We start from the raw sequence: 11858 nt of genomic DNA, 5'->3' as shown, positions 1-11858 counted from the left end.
CCATCCAACCTCTGCTTAAAAACCTCCAGTGCAGAGTCCACCACCTAATGATGACCAATCACTGTGGAAACCTCAGAACAGTGCCCCTTCCTGTTTTATGAAGCGTCCCAACTGCTTCTCAGTGTTTCTGAAAGGCGACAGCGAAGGAAGAGCTCATACTGAAGGAAAGTTCTCCTTCTCCACTATCTGATTTCTCCTAGCTTTCTTGGCAGTAACCTACCATGAAATTGAGGACACTGCACATCACTTAGGCCCCCAGGGCCACTGATACGCTACACAGATAGCAAGGCTTTCAGTGATGCACCAGGCAACAATGCACACCCTTGCAAAGAACATACCTTTACATATGGAAGCTTCCATAAGCACACACAGTAATAATACATATTCAATTGCATGTTCTGAACCACATATCATTCACATGTAAAGTTATAAACCACACCCCCATGTTTTGAACAATACATGAAGTTATCAATGACAAAAACATAGGTCCAACTCAACTGTGCGTATTAAGCAAATACATATTAATTTTTCATGCACAATGCCATTGAAAATGCATGAACCCATTTCATTTACTCAAAACCCAAACCAACTACAAGCAAAGGGAATTTTTACAAGCATGCATCAGAACAGCAGGTGCTATTCAAGTTCCTGGCACTGGTGGCATAGTCCTAGCAAGACATCCTGTGGTCAGCTTATCTCTTTTTCTACTTTGTTCATGTAGGATAGTGTCCATTATCTCTGGGATGTGTGACTTTACTGGTCAGCCAATACACACTATGGTCTCATAATCATATATCAAGGCAATTATCATTTTATTTTCCACTTGGTACCGTTGCTAGTTGAACCACTGTCGCATCACAGGATTTCCTGTGCTGTCACGATGCTATGCTCTATAAACCAAAAGTCTTCTCGTCAAATCCCTCCACAAACACTTTTAAAAGTGTTGTGCAAAACACCAGTCTCTCAACCTCTCAATCTGCAGCTCCTTAGAAAAAGATACTAGGGCTCCTCAGAAGGTTGTTGTAAGAACTGTAGAGATAGCACTACATGAATGCTACGTAGTACAGGAGGATTGCATCTTACACACTTTTAACTTGAGCAATTTCAACCATACAACTACAAGGTTGAAGGCTTGCTTGTTTAAATCCTGCAAGTTCAATGCAAGCAAGGTTTTTCCGGTATGGAAAGAGCTTTTAAGCTCTCCACCTTGCTTGGGGTGGGGGGCAAGTTTCACTCAGCATGCGGCCTCTGGGATGCCACTGCTGTCACCTGGAGGGCAGCAGCTGGAGGAACAGATCAGGGATATTATAACCACCTCAGCCAATGGAGGGATGGGGAGGATTCAGTCTCTCCTGTTGCCTGGCAAATTTTAGTAAGAGCAGCGATCCTTGCTCCTCTATTTATTGAGTGTGTAATTGATGCAATGATGGGACTGAAAGTGAAATCTGATCGTTTGAAGAAATCTTCATTGTAAAGAAGTGTATGTGGGATACTTTCCATCTTGTTTACCTGTGTCCCATATTACCTCAAGCTGCCTCCATCAACTATATTTGAAATTCTGCCACATTTCTGACTGTGGAACTCAAATCTTCAGGTGTCTGGATTTCAGTGAGCAAACATTTAACACCCAAGGAAGGGTCTATTACTTGCTGTCTTAGAAGTTTTTGTTCAGCCACTCTGGAACTTCGTTGCTGTAGGCAGGATGCTGTTATCAGAAGGCCACAGTGACAATGCGGTCCTCTTTGGCATTTTCACTATTAAATCCAAATTGTTGCATGTGCCACTCTTACCTGTCAATGGCTGGCATGTGGGTTTGCACTGCAGAGATGCAGAAGTAGAGAGTTGTCTTATCTGCATTTACAGACTTCTGTACCCAAAGTCTAGGCTGCGTGTCACTTATTTATTTATTGCATTTATATCCCACCTTTTTCTCTAAGAAGCTCAAGGTGGTGTACACTGTTCTTCTATGCTTCATTTAATCCCTACAACAACCCTGTAAGGTAGGTTAAGCTGAGAAGCAGTGATTGGCCCAAGGTCACCCGGTGAGCTTCATGGCTGAGTGGGGATTTGAACCCTAGTCTCCCAGGTTGTAGTCCAACACTTTAACCACTACACCACCGCACTTCATTTCCCACCCCTATCTCGGCATTGTAGACATAACCTTGCCACTGTGTGCAACTGTCCCTCTGAGTAATACCCTATTGTAGATCCCCAAGTCTGTGATTTCTCAGCTTATAAGAACAACTCGTTACTGTTGCTAGAGTTATTTCATAACATTATTTTTCTCTCCAAGCCCGACTAACCAGCCTGAACTCCAGAGTCAGGAATTAAACTGCCATGCTGTGTTTTAAAACTGTTGGAATCTCTGGCCGTTATCCCTGGAAGGCATGGAGACAAGTTTTGTAGCCAGGTTGTATTTCCTTTTAACATGTAATTGGGCCTTTGAACTCTCACACAACAGCCCAGCCATGGACTGGCCCGACCAGTTTATACTCAGAGGGTCATTGTTCTGAGTCATTAAGAGATATCTCCGGGCCTGGCTCACTACCCACCCACATCCTGCCATACAAAAGAGGGCAGAGCATAAACAAAGGCACCCTCTTAATGGAACAACTGTGTGACATTAAAGAGCCAAATGTTTCAAACACAGTACCTGCTGCCTTCGGTCACAGAGGTGAAACACAATGTCTGGCCACATTCAGCTTTTGCAATACGTGCATATTTATAGGATGAGTTCAGCTTCCAGTATCTGGAGCAGAGCTGAGCTGGGGTATCGGAAATCGGCTATGCAATTTCTGCACATGCAGAATGTTGCTGACAGCCTCTGCTATACAACCCCACCTCTAGCAGAGAAATGACTGACCAGGCAAACTTGAAAGGATGGGAAAACAAACTCACATCTCATTCCATTATCATGGGCTTATCTGAGGAGGCAGGTATGAACGTATGAAGGGGCATCATACTGAATCCAACCACCAGCCCTTCTAGACCAGCACTGCCTCCTCTGAAAGGCAGCAGTCCTCCAAAGTCTTCCTGCAGATATCTGTACTAGCTGCAGATCTGGGATCCTCTAAATGGAAGATGTCACAGACTGAAACTGGGACCTCCTGCAAGCAAAATACTATATATGTTGTACCACTGTGCCATGGTCCCTCCACATGGAAGAGAAGGGGATAAAGTGGGTTCCTCTGTCTTCTTTCAGTTACTTACAACATGTTACCATTAGCAGAGAATCCCCCTGAAATGTCCACCTGAGAAACTTATTTTCACCCTGCACTTAAAAACTGACCTCATTTTTATCATCACCTTCTTCTGCCCATTCTTGAAAGCAAGGCATTGGACATATAAAATTAAGATTAGGACAAAACCAGAGCAGATCTACCTTTGTGACCTCTGCAACCTGAGTCTTTCTAACCAGGAACATTTCAGAAGTGATTCAAAGAACCCCAGGCCACTAAGCTGAGTCAGGATTTACAACGAAACAACTTGTGTGCACAGCAGACTGGAGTCTAAGGGCAAAGGTATCCCTAGCATTGTGTAATTTTTATTGCCACTTTGGTTTTAGTCTGCTGAGCTACCCCAAAATAGTTTTCACTAATGCAAAAATCTGATGAAATCAAAGGGTCCTGATCTATCTAAAAGTAGTCATAGCCTATCCAATTGGGGGACGCAGGTGGCGCTGTGGGTTAAAGCCTCAGCGCCTAGGACTTGCCGATCGAAAGGTCGGCGGTTCGAATCCCTGCGGCGGGGTGCGCTCCCGCTGCTCGGTCCCAGCGCCTGCCAACCTAGCAGTTCGAAAGCACCTCCGGGTGCAAGTAGATAAATAGGGACCGCTTACCAGCGGGAAGGTAAACGGCGTTTCCGTGTGCGGCTCTGGCTCTGGCCAGAGCAGCGATGTCACGCTGGCCACGTGACCCGGAAGTGTCTCCGGACAGCGCTGGCCCCTGGCCTCTTAAGTGAGATGGGCGCACAACCCCAGAGTCTGTCAAGACTGGCCCGTACGGGCAGGGGTACCTTTACCTTTACCTATCCAATTAAACCTAATGGAACAAGAAAGTAAGAACTATCCCAACTCAGGCCATTTAGCGATAATAAAAATAGATACCCTCCACACCTGCTTAATACAGTGGTACCTCAGGTTAAGAACTTAATTTGTTCTGGAGGCCCCTTCTTAACCTGAAACTGTTCTTAACCTGAAGTACCACTTTAGCTAATGGGGCCTCCCGCTGCCGCCACGCCGCCACCGCATGATTTCTGTTCTCATCCTGAAGCAAAGTTCTTAACCTGAAGTACTATTTCAGGGTTAGTGGAGTCTGTAACCTGAAGAGTCTGTAACCCGAGGTACCACTGTAGTCTAACTGGGTACAGTGGCAGACTTTGGGCTTTAAAATTTAAGCGGTGCCCTGTGTGAGGCCAAAATTTGCCACCACCACCCCACCTCTTGCCTTCTGTTGCTCATCATTTTTGCAGCAAACCCTGTGGTGTCCTCTCGGCTCAGTGCCCAGTGAGGGCAAACCAGTTGCACTCCCCTAAATCCACCTCTGCTGGCTAGAGCATGGATTAACAAATATGCACACACATGGTTTGGTCCTTTGCAATGGCTCCCTATAATATATTGGGACCTTTCTTAGGTTACCCAACACTACATCAAATATTTTAGCCACTTCAAGTTGTTAGTTGGGCTCGTGTCTTTGTGCTCAGTGTCATACTTCTTGTACCTAAAAGATTATAATAGTAAAACAGGTCTCACCTTGCAGAAAGAGTGACAACTTTCTGGGTATCAAACTGTGTCTGGGCTTTTTGGAGTTGCACAATCTATACTGCCCTTCTCAGTACAGTCATACCTCGGGATAAATATGCTTCAGGATAAGTATTTTTGGGTTGCGCTCCATGGCAACTTGAAAGTAACGGAGCGCATTACTTCTGGGTTTCGCCACTCGCGCATGCACAGAAGGTCAAAATGACGCCATGCGCATGCGCGGAAGCAGCGAAACGCGACCTACGCACACGCAGACGCGCAGTCGCTTCTTATGTTCTATTCAGGATGTGAACAGGGCTCCGGAACAGATCCCGTTCGCATCCCAAGGTACCACTGTATTTTCCTGTGTCATTAGAAACCTTGAATAAAGGCTGAGAATTAAGTCCATGGGAATTAAGTGTAGCTGAGACCTCCTGAAATGATGAGCTGGTTGTTGGATCAAACAAAAACAATGGAGACTTGGATTGGTTAAGTGTTCCTAAACCAGGGATTCCATCTTACATAGCTAGAAATTCCATGCAAAGTATGACATTTTCATACACATTAAATTAATGTGTTGCATAGAACAGTTATCATTTTGCAACCTTAACATGGTGCTGGACAGAGGATTGTGTTGAAGACAACTGAAGAATGTCTGGGAAGGGTACTTCACATGTTGCAGCTTTAAGATGTACACTTATACACCATCTCCAGCTTGCTCACATTTTTGTGACATTTTAGTTAGCCCTCATAAATTTATTCCTCTACGGTGATTTTGGTATTCCTCCCACCCATTGATCAACACGGCTACCTACATCTAAAGCTGTAATACCTGATGCCCATAAGCAGTTTTTTAAACTCCAAGGAAATATACCAGGGCAGTCTGCCAAGGGTTTTGTATGCTCTTAATTGCTACAGTTTTAGCAGGTACACAACAAAGGTCTAAAACATGTACCAATTAAAATCACAATAAGCAAAGCAGCCCTCAGAGAGGAAGGGGGAAGGAGATTGTGGGGAAGGCAAAGTAGGAAGCCTTCTGTCTTTTACTGGGCTACCTTAAGTGAAGGATTTTATAAACCCAAAGGCTTGCACATTCCCCAGTAATACTATCTGCATTTCTTGCAAATGATCAGCCTCTCCTTCCCTGGGGTCAGCCCAGCAACAGGACAAACACCTTCCCCACCTCCTAGTGCTTTGTCAGCAGGTGGGACATCTAGGATGGAATTGGAGGGCTGATCATCTGCATCTGTCATTCTTGTCCATTCCTGCTCTCTGTGTGATTCAAATGGCTGGGCTTTATCTGGCAAACAGATGAATGACTAGGAAGGAATGTTTATGGGTGAGGGGAGATAAGCAACTGCATTCTCCAACCTTGCCCAGACCTGCTGAGAACTAGTGGCCAAATCCTCTCTCACCTGCCAGCAACTCAGTAATGTTTCCAGTTCAAATACAGCAGCCTTTTAGTCTGAGCAATGAAAGAATGCTTTTATTCCATCACACCTTTGTCCCTGGTGTAAGAATCTTGCATTTGCACTCCACAGAGTAGAGAACCCATGCGACACCACAAGCTACGCACAAAGGCTCATTTTCCTCACAGTGTGTCAGGCAACAGCTCCCTTGTTTAGGACAAAGACCTAGTGAAGTCCATAATACGAAAAGCAATTTCACAAATGCTGTTTAAAGCACTTTTGAATCTTGCTCACACTGTATGAAAGTCAAAAATACATTTTTAAATGTGCCGGTATCAGGTTTTTTAATCAATTTACAGCCATACAGGAAGGTGGGTTTCAAATCACATTTCAAACTTACTGCATCTTTCCAAAGAAATTGACAATACAGTGGTACCTCGGGTTAAGTACTTAATTCGTTCCAGAGGTCCGTTCTTAACCTGAAGCACCACTTTAGCTAATGGTGCTCCGCGCTGCTGGAGCACGATTTCTGTTCCCATCCTGAAGGAAAGTTCTTAACCCGAGGTACTATTTCTGGGTTAGCGAAGTCTGTAACCTGTAGCATATGTAACCTGAAGCGTATGTAACCCGAAGTACCACTGTAATTATTATTATTATTATTATTATTTATACCCCGCCCATCTGGCTGAGTTTCCCCAGCCACTCCGGGCGGCTCCCAATCAATACAGCATCAAGTATTAAAAACTTTCCTAAACAGGGCTGCCTTCAGATGTCTTTTAAAGAGAAGATAGCTGCTTATTTTCTTCACATCTGAAGGGAGGGTGTTCCACAGGGCAGGCGCCACTACCGAGAAGGCCCTCTGTCTGGTTCCCTGTAACCTCACTTCTTGCAATGAGGGAACCACCAAAAGGCCCTCGGCGCAGGATCTCAGTGTCCGGGCTGAATGATGGGGGTGGAGACGCTCCTTCAGGTATACAGGACCGAGGCCGTTTAATAATAATAATAATAATTTATTATTTATACCCCGCCCATCTGGCTGAGTTTCCCCAGCCACTCTGGGCGGCTCCCAATCAGTGTTAAAAACAGTACAGCATTACATATTAAAAACTTCCCTGAACATGGCTGCCTTAAGATGTCTTCTGAATGTCAGGTAATTCTTTATCTCTTTGACATCTGATGGGAGGGCGTTCCACAGGGCGGGTGCCACTACCGAGAAGGCCCTCTGTCTGGTTCCCTGTAGCCTCACTTCTCACAATGAGGGAACCGCCAGAAGGTCCTCGGCGCTGGATCTCAGTGTCCGGGCTGAACGATGGGGGTGGAGATGCTCCTTCAGGTATACAGGACTGAGGCCGTTTAGGGCTTTAAAGGTCAGCACCAACACTTTGAATCGTGCTCGGAAACATACTGGGAGCCAGTGCAGATCTCTCAGAACCAGTGTTATGTGGTCCCGGCGGCGACTCCCAGTCACCAGTCTAGCTGCTGCATTCTGGATTAATTGCAGTTTCCGGGTCACCTTCAAAGGTAGCCCCACGTAGAGCGCGTTGCAGTAGTCCAAGCGTGAGATAACCAGAGCATGCACCACTCTGGCGAGACAGTCCGCGGGGAGGTAGGGTCTTAGCCTGCGTACCAGGTGGAGCTGGTAGACAGCTGCCCTGGACACAGAGTTAACCTGCGCCTCCATGGACAGCTGTGAGTCCAAAATGACTCCCAGGCTGCGCACCTGGTCCTTCAGGGGCACAGTTACCCCATTCAGGACCAGGGAATCCTCCACACCTGCCCGCCTCCTGTCCCCCAAAAACAGTACTTCTGTCTTGTCAGGATTCAACTTCAATCTGTTAGCCGCCATCCAACCTCCAACCGCCTCCAGGCACTCACACAGGACCTTCACCGCCTTCACTGGTTCTGATTTAAAGGAGAGGTAGAGCTGGGTGTCATCTGCATACTGATGAACACCCAGTCCAAACCCCCTGATGATCTCTCCCAGCGGCTTCATATAGATGTTAAAAAGCATGGGGGAGAGGACGGAACCCTGAGGTACCCCACAAGTGAGGGCCCAAGGGTCTGAACACTCATCCCCCACCACCACTTTCTGAACACGGCCCAGGAGGAAGGAGCGAAACCACTGTATAACAGTGCCCCCAGCTCCCAGCCCCTCTAGACGGTCCAGAAGGATGTTATGGTTGATGGTGTCAAAGGCCGCTGAGAGATCCAGCAGAACTAGGAAACAGCTCTCACCTTTGTCCCTAGCTCGCCGGAGATCATCGACCAGTGTGACCAAGGCAGTTTCAGTCCCATGACGAGGCCTGATTCCCGACTGGAAGGGATCCAAATGGTCCGCATCCTCCAGGCGTGCTTGGAGTTGTTCAGCAACCACCCTCTCAATCACCTTGCCCAAGAATAGATGATTTGAGAGGGGGACGCCAGGGGGCGCATTGTAAGATGGCCGACAATAACATCTCTCCGACCCACACGAGGTAATTAAGAGGCTGATATGGGAGTATGCAGCCTCCCTTCGTTGCCCCAAGGGAATGGGGAACGCTGCCATGCCTGCTGTGTCCATAATTCACCCCCGGATTCGAAAGAAGGGGGTGAAGGCACTAGGCACAAAGCCCTCGAGTGGGGTCCGGCTCTCCCGGACGCTGTCTCTGATAGCGCACTGGCTGCATCAGCTCGAAATATATAATTGGAAAAGAAGCAAATGCACATATTTCAAGTGAAGAACGGGAGTGAAGACTGCTAACTGAAGTGACCTCTGTGAAACGAGAGTGACGGGTTGGATTTAACGGAATACAACATGAAGAAAATACACCAGGTTCAGTATGCTGGAGCGGGACTGGATGGGGGGGGACTTTTTTTCTTTTCTTCTATGTGATTAACCAATAACCCCTCCCCAAAAAGAACCGTCGCATAACCGACCTAAGCAGGATGATTAAAAACTGTGTGGAAATGATTTACTACCAAAAGTTTGGCTTGTGTGATCGAGAAAAAGAACAAGGGCTTTTGATGGCACAGCAACAAAAAGGGAGTCGCCATTTTGACAGGTCCTGTCGAAAGATTCATGATCGGGAGGAGGAAGCTTTGTTTTCATATTGGATTCCTGGTAGAATCTCCTCGAGGACTGAGAAAGAGGGACAGACCTGTGAAAAGTTAACGAGTAGACAGCAAGAATGTTTTTCTTTATGGAAGTGATGAAATACAGTAGCTGTCTGAAATATGACTCTTGGACGAACGGAAAAATCTACACAGGAATACAAATTTGTTTCAACCCGCTTATGGAGACTATCAGAGGCCACAAAGACAAAGAGAAAGGAAAAATATATGAAAACAACTAGAAGAGATGTGGAAAACAGCAAGAAAGGATTGGACAGAATTGTGAACATTATTTGGACAGATTTGTGGACTTTTAAAGCAGCAGCAACAAGAGGATTGGATCCCTTTCAGAACTTGAAATATGGGTACCCCCCAAAAAATTTTAAAATTAGGCTCTGTAATTCGGAATTTATGTGATTTGATTTGATTGGTCTGTTAAGAAAAATTATTTTTTAAAAAAAGAATAGATGATTTGAGACTGGGAGATCGTTGGCCATTATGGCCGGGTCTAAAGATTTTTTTTAAGAAGCGGTTTAATGACCGCTTCTTTCAGCGGGTCTGGGAAGGCTCCCTCGCAGAGGGAAGCATTCACCACCCCACGGAGCCCATCACCCAGCCCTTCCCGGCTTGCTTTTATCAGCCAGGATGGACAAGGATCAAGAAGACAGGTGGTTGGTTTCACTCGTCCAAGCAGCCTGTCCACATCCTCGAAGGTAACAGATTGAAATTGATCCCATATAACATGACTAGACAGGATAGATGTGTGGCATGGCTCTCTTTCCTACTTCCCCCTCCTTTTGCATGACTGTGAGCATCAGTGGCATCATCAGCCCTTGCTGGACTCCAGTGAAATTGGCAAGGTCTACTTAGTGGTTGTTGATGTGCACCAGCACTGTTGTTCACATATCCGTCTTTTTTCAAGGAAAGACACAGGCATATTATGGCTTCAGTCCTATACCCATGGAAAACAAGGGAACTTGGTTCTGCATCTATAGGATTGAACTCTAAATTGACAAGGTTTCCCCTTGAACTTGCCAGTTCCACTGATAAGTTACATTAGCCTTTGCCAACCTGGTGCTATGAACTTTCAGCATCCCTAACTATTGGCAATGCTGGCTGGGGCTGATGGGAGACGTAGTCCTGGATGGTACAACATTGGCAAAGGGAGAGTCACAGATGGTCAAAATGAGAAGACCTTTTCTCTAACTTTGTCGGTTTCTCTAGACTAGAGGGAAGAGGGTGGTGGCAAACAAAATCCTACTGAGATGGGAAGAGTGCAGAAAGAGGATGGGGGAAATTTCACATTATCACCAGCCACACTGTGCTGTTATTGTGTCTGTGTCTAGTCACAGGGCAATGTGGGCCACTATCCAAAGCAGGCAAGTCGGGGAGTGTCAACTCCTGCAATAGCTAGGGTGGGAGAGAGGCATTTAAAATTGGGGGAAAAAATAACTTGTGAGTGGTTGTAATGAACATTAATTGAAGCAGGGGAAGATTGTCAAATGATAAAAACACTTCAAAATGCAATGTGACTTCAGCTTAATTTATTCCAGGAATACTTTACAAATTATATAATGTGATGTAGTGGCTAGAGCACTGTGGTTTGGATGTGCTTTGAATCCCTGCTCAAGCTTTATACCAAACTTGGAGACTTTGGGCAAGTGGCTCTCCCTCAGCCTAGGCAACCTCAAAGGGTTGTGAGAACAAAGTTACATGTTAAAATGACCTGTGACTCATGGGTGTAGCGAGGATTTTTGTTAGGGGGAGCAGGTCTTTTGTTAGGGGGGGCAGAGCCTCAGTTTGCTATGTATTTTTTATTGTTATTGATTGGGGGCAGCTGCCCCTCCCTGCCCCCTCTTGGCTACTCCAATGCTGTGACTGGAGCTCCTGTCTTGTAGCCATTGCAGCACTAGGTACCTCCTTCTGCAAGCACAAAGATTTATTAATATATTCTGTATTCCCCCCCCCCCAGCCCTCCAGAGCAAATTTGGGGTGGGGTGCACAGGGCAGTGGTGGGTAGGTAGTTATGTTGCACAAGTACAAATCTTCCTGCTAAAGGAATGAGTGCGTTGGATACTGCCCCCTGTTGCTTTTTGAATTGTAGCTGTGGGGTGCTGCTAATTTAATTGAAGCCCCACATTGGTAGAATGGGTGTTTAACTCCCCCTGCCCTACATTTTCCTAATCAAAATTTTATCCCAGCTGCTTTTGGCCCCACAAGGTGGACATGGGAATATAAAGTCACCTGAATCTCCAAATGTGCTTTGTAGGAAAAACTCAAGAGCAATACAGTGGTGCCTCGCAAGACGAAAAGAATCCGTTCCGCGATTCTCTTCGTCTAGCGGTTTTTTCGTCTTGCAAAGCAAGCCCATTGACGGCTTAGCGGATCAGCGCTATTAGCAGCTTTTAGCGGCTTTCAGCGGCTTATGAGCTTAGCGGATAAGCGGATAAGTGGCTTAGCGGCTTAGAAAAAGGGGGGGAAAGGGGGGGAAAGTCGGAAAAACTCGCAAGACATTTCATCTTGCGAAGCAAGCCCATAGGGAAATTCGTTTTGCGAAGCGCCTCCAAAACGGAAAACCCTTTCGTCTAGCGGGTTTTTCGTCTTGCGAGGCATTCGTCTTG

The 11858-nt window shown here is 46.2% G+C and overlaps 1 long non-coding RNA gene across 1 annotated transcript; it reads right to left on the bottom strand.

Annotated features, from left to right (window-relative positions):
• Positions 1–897: 897 nt before the first annotated feature.
• On the bottom strand, positions 898–11511 carry LOC307209370. The gene is made up of 3 exons (XR_013835561.1): positions 11482–11511; positions 4751–5185; positions 898–1818 (listed from the first exon to the last, which is right to left on the bottom strand). It is a non-coding gene; the product is annotated as an uncharacterized lncRNA (long non-coding RNA).
• Positions 11512–11858: the final 347 nt, after the last annotated feature.

Source organism: Podarcis cretensis (genome assembly GCF_951804945.1).
Source record: "Podarcis cretensis genome assembly, chromosome: 2".
In the NCBI taxonomy this organism is placed as follows: domain Eukaryota; kingdom Metazoa; phylum Chordata; class Lepidosauria; order Squamata; family Lacertidae; genus Podarcis; species Podarcis cretensis.
This window is presented reverse-complemented; position numbering and strand designations above follow the sequence as displayed.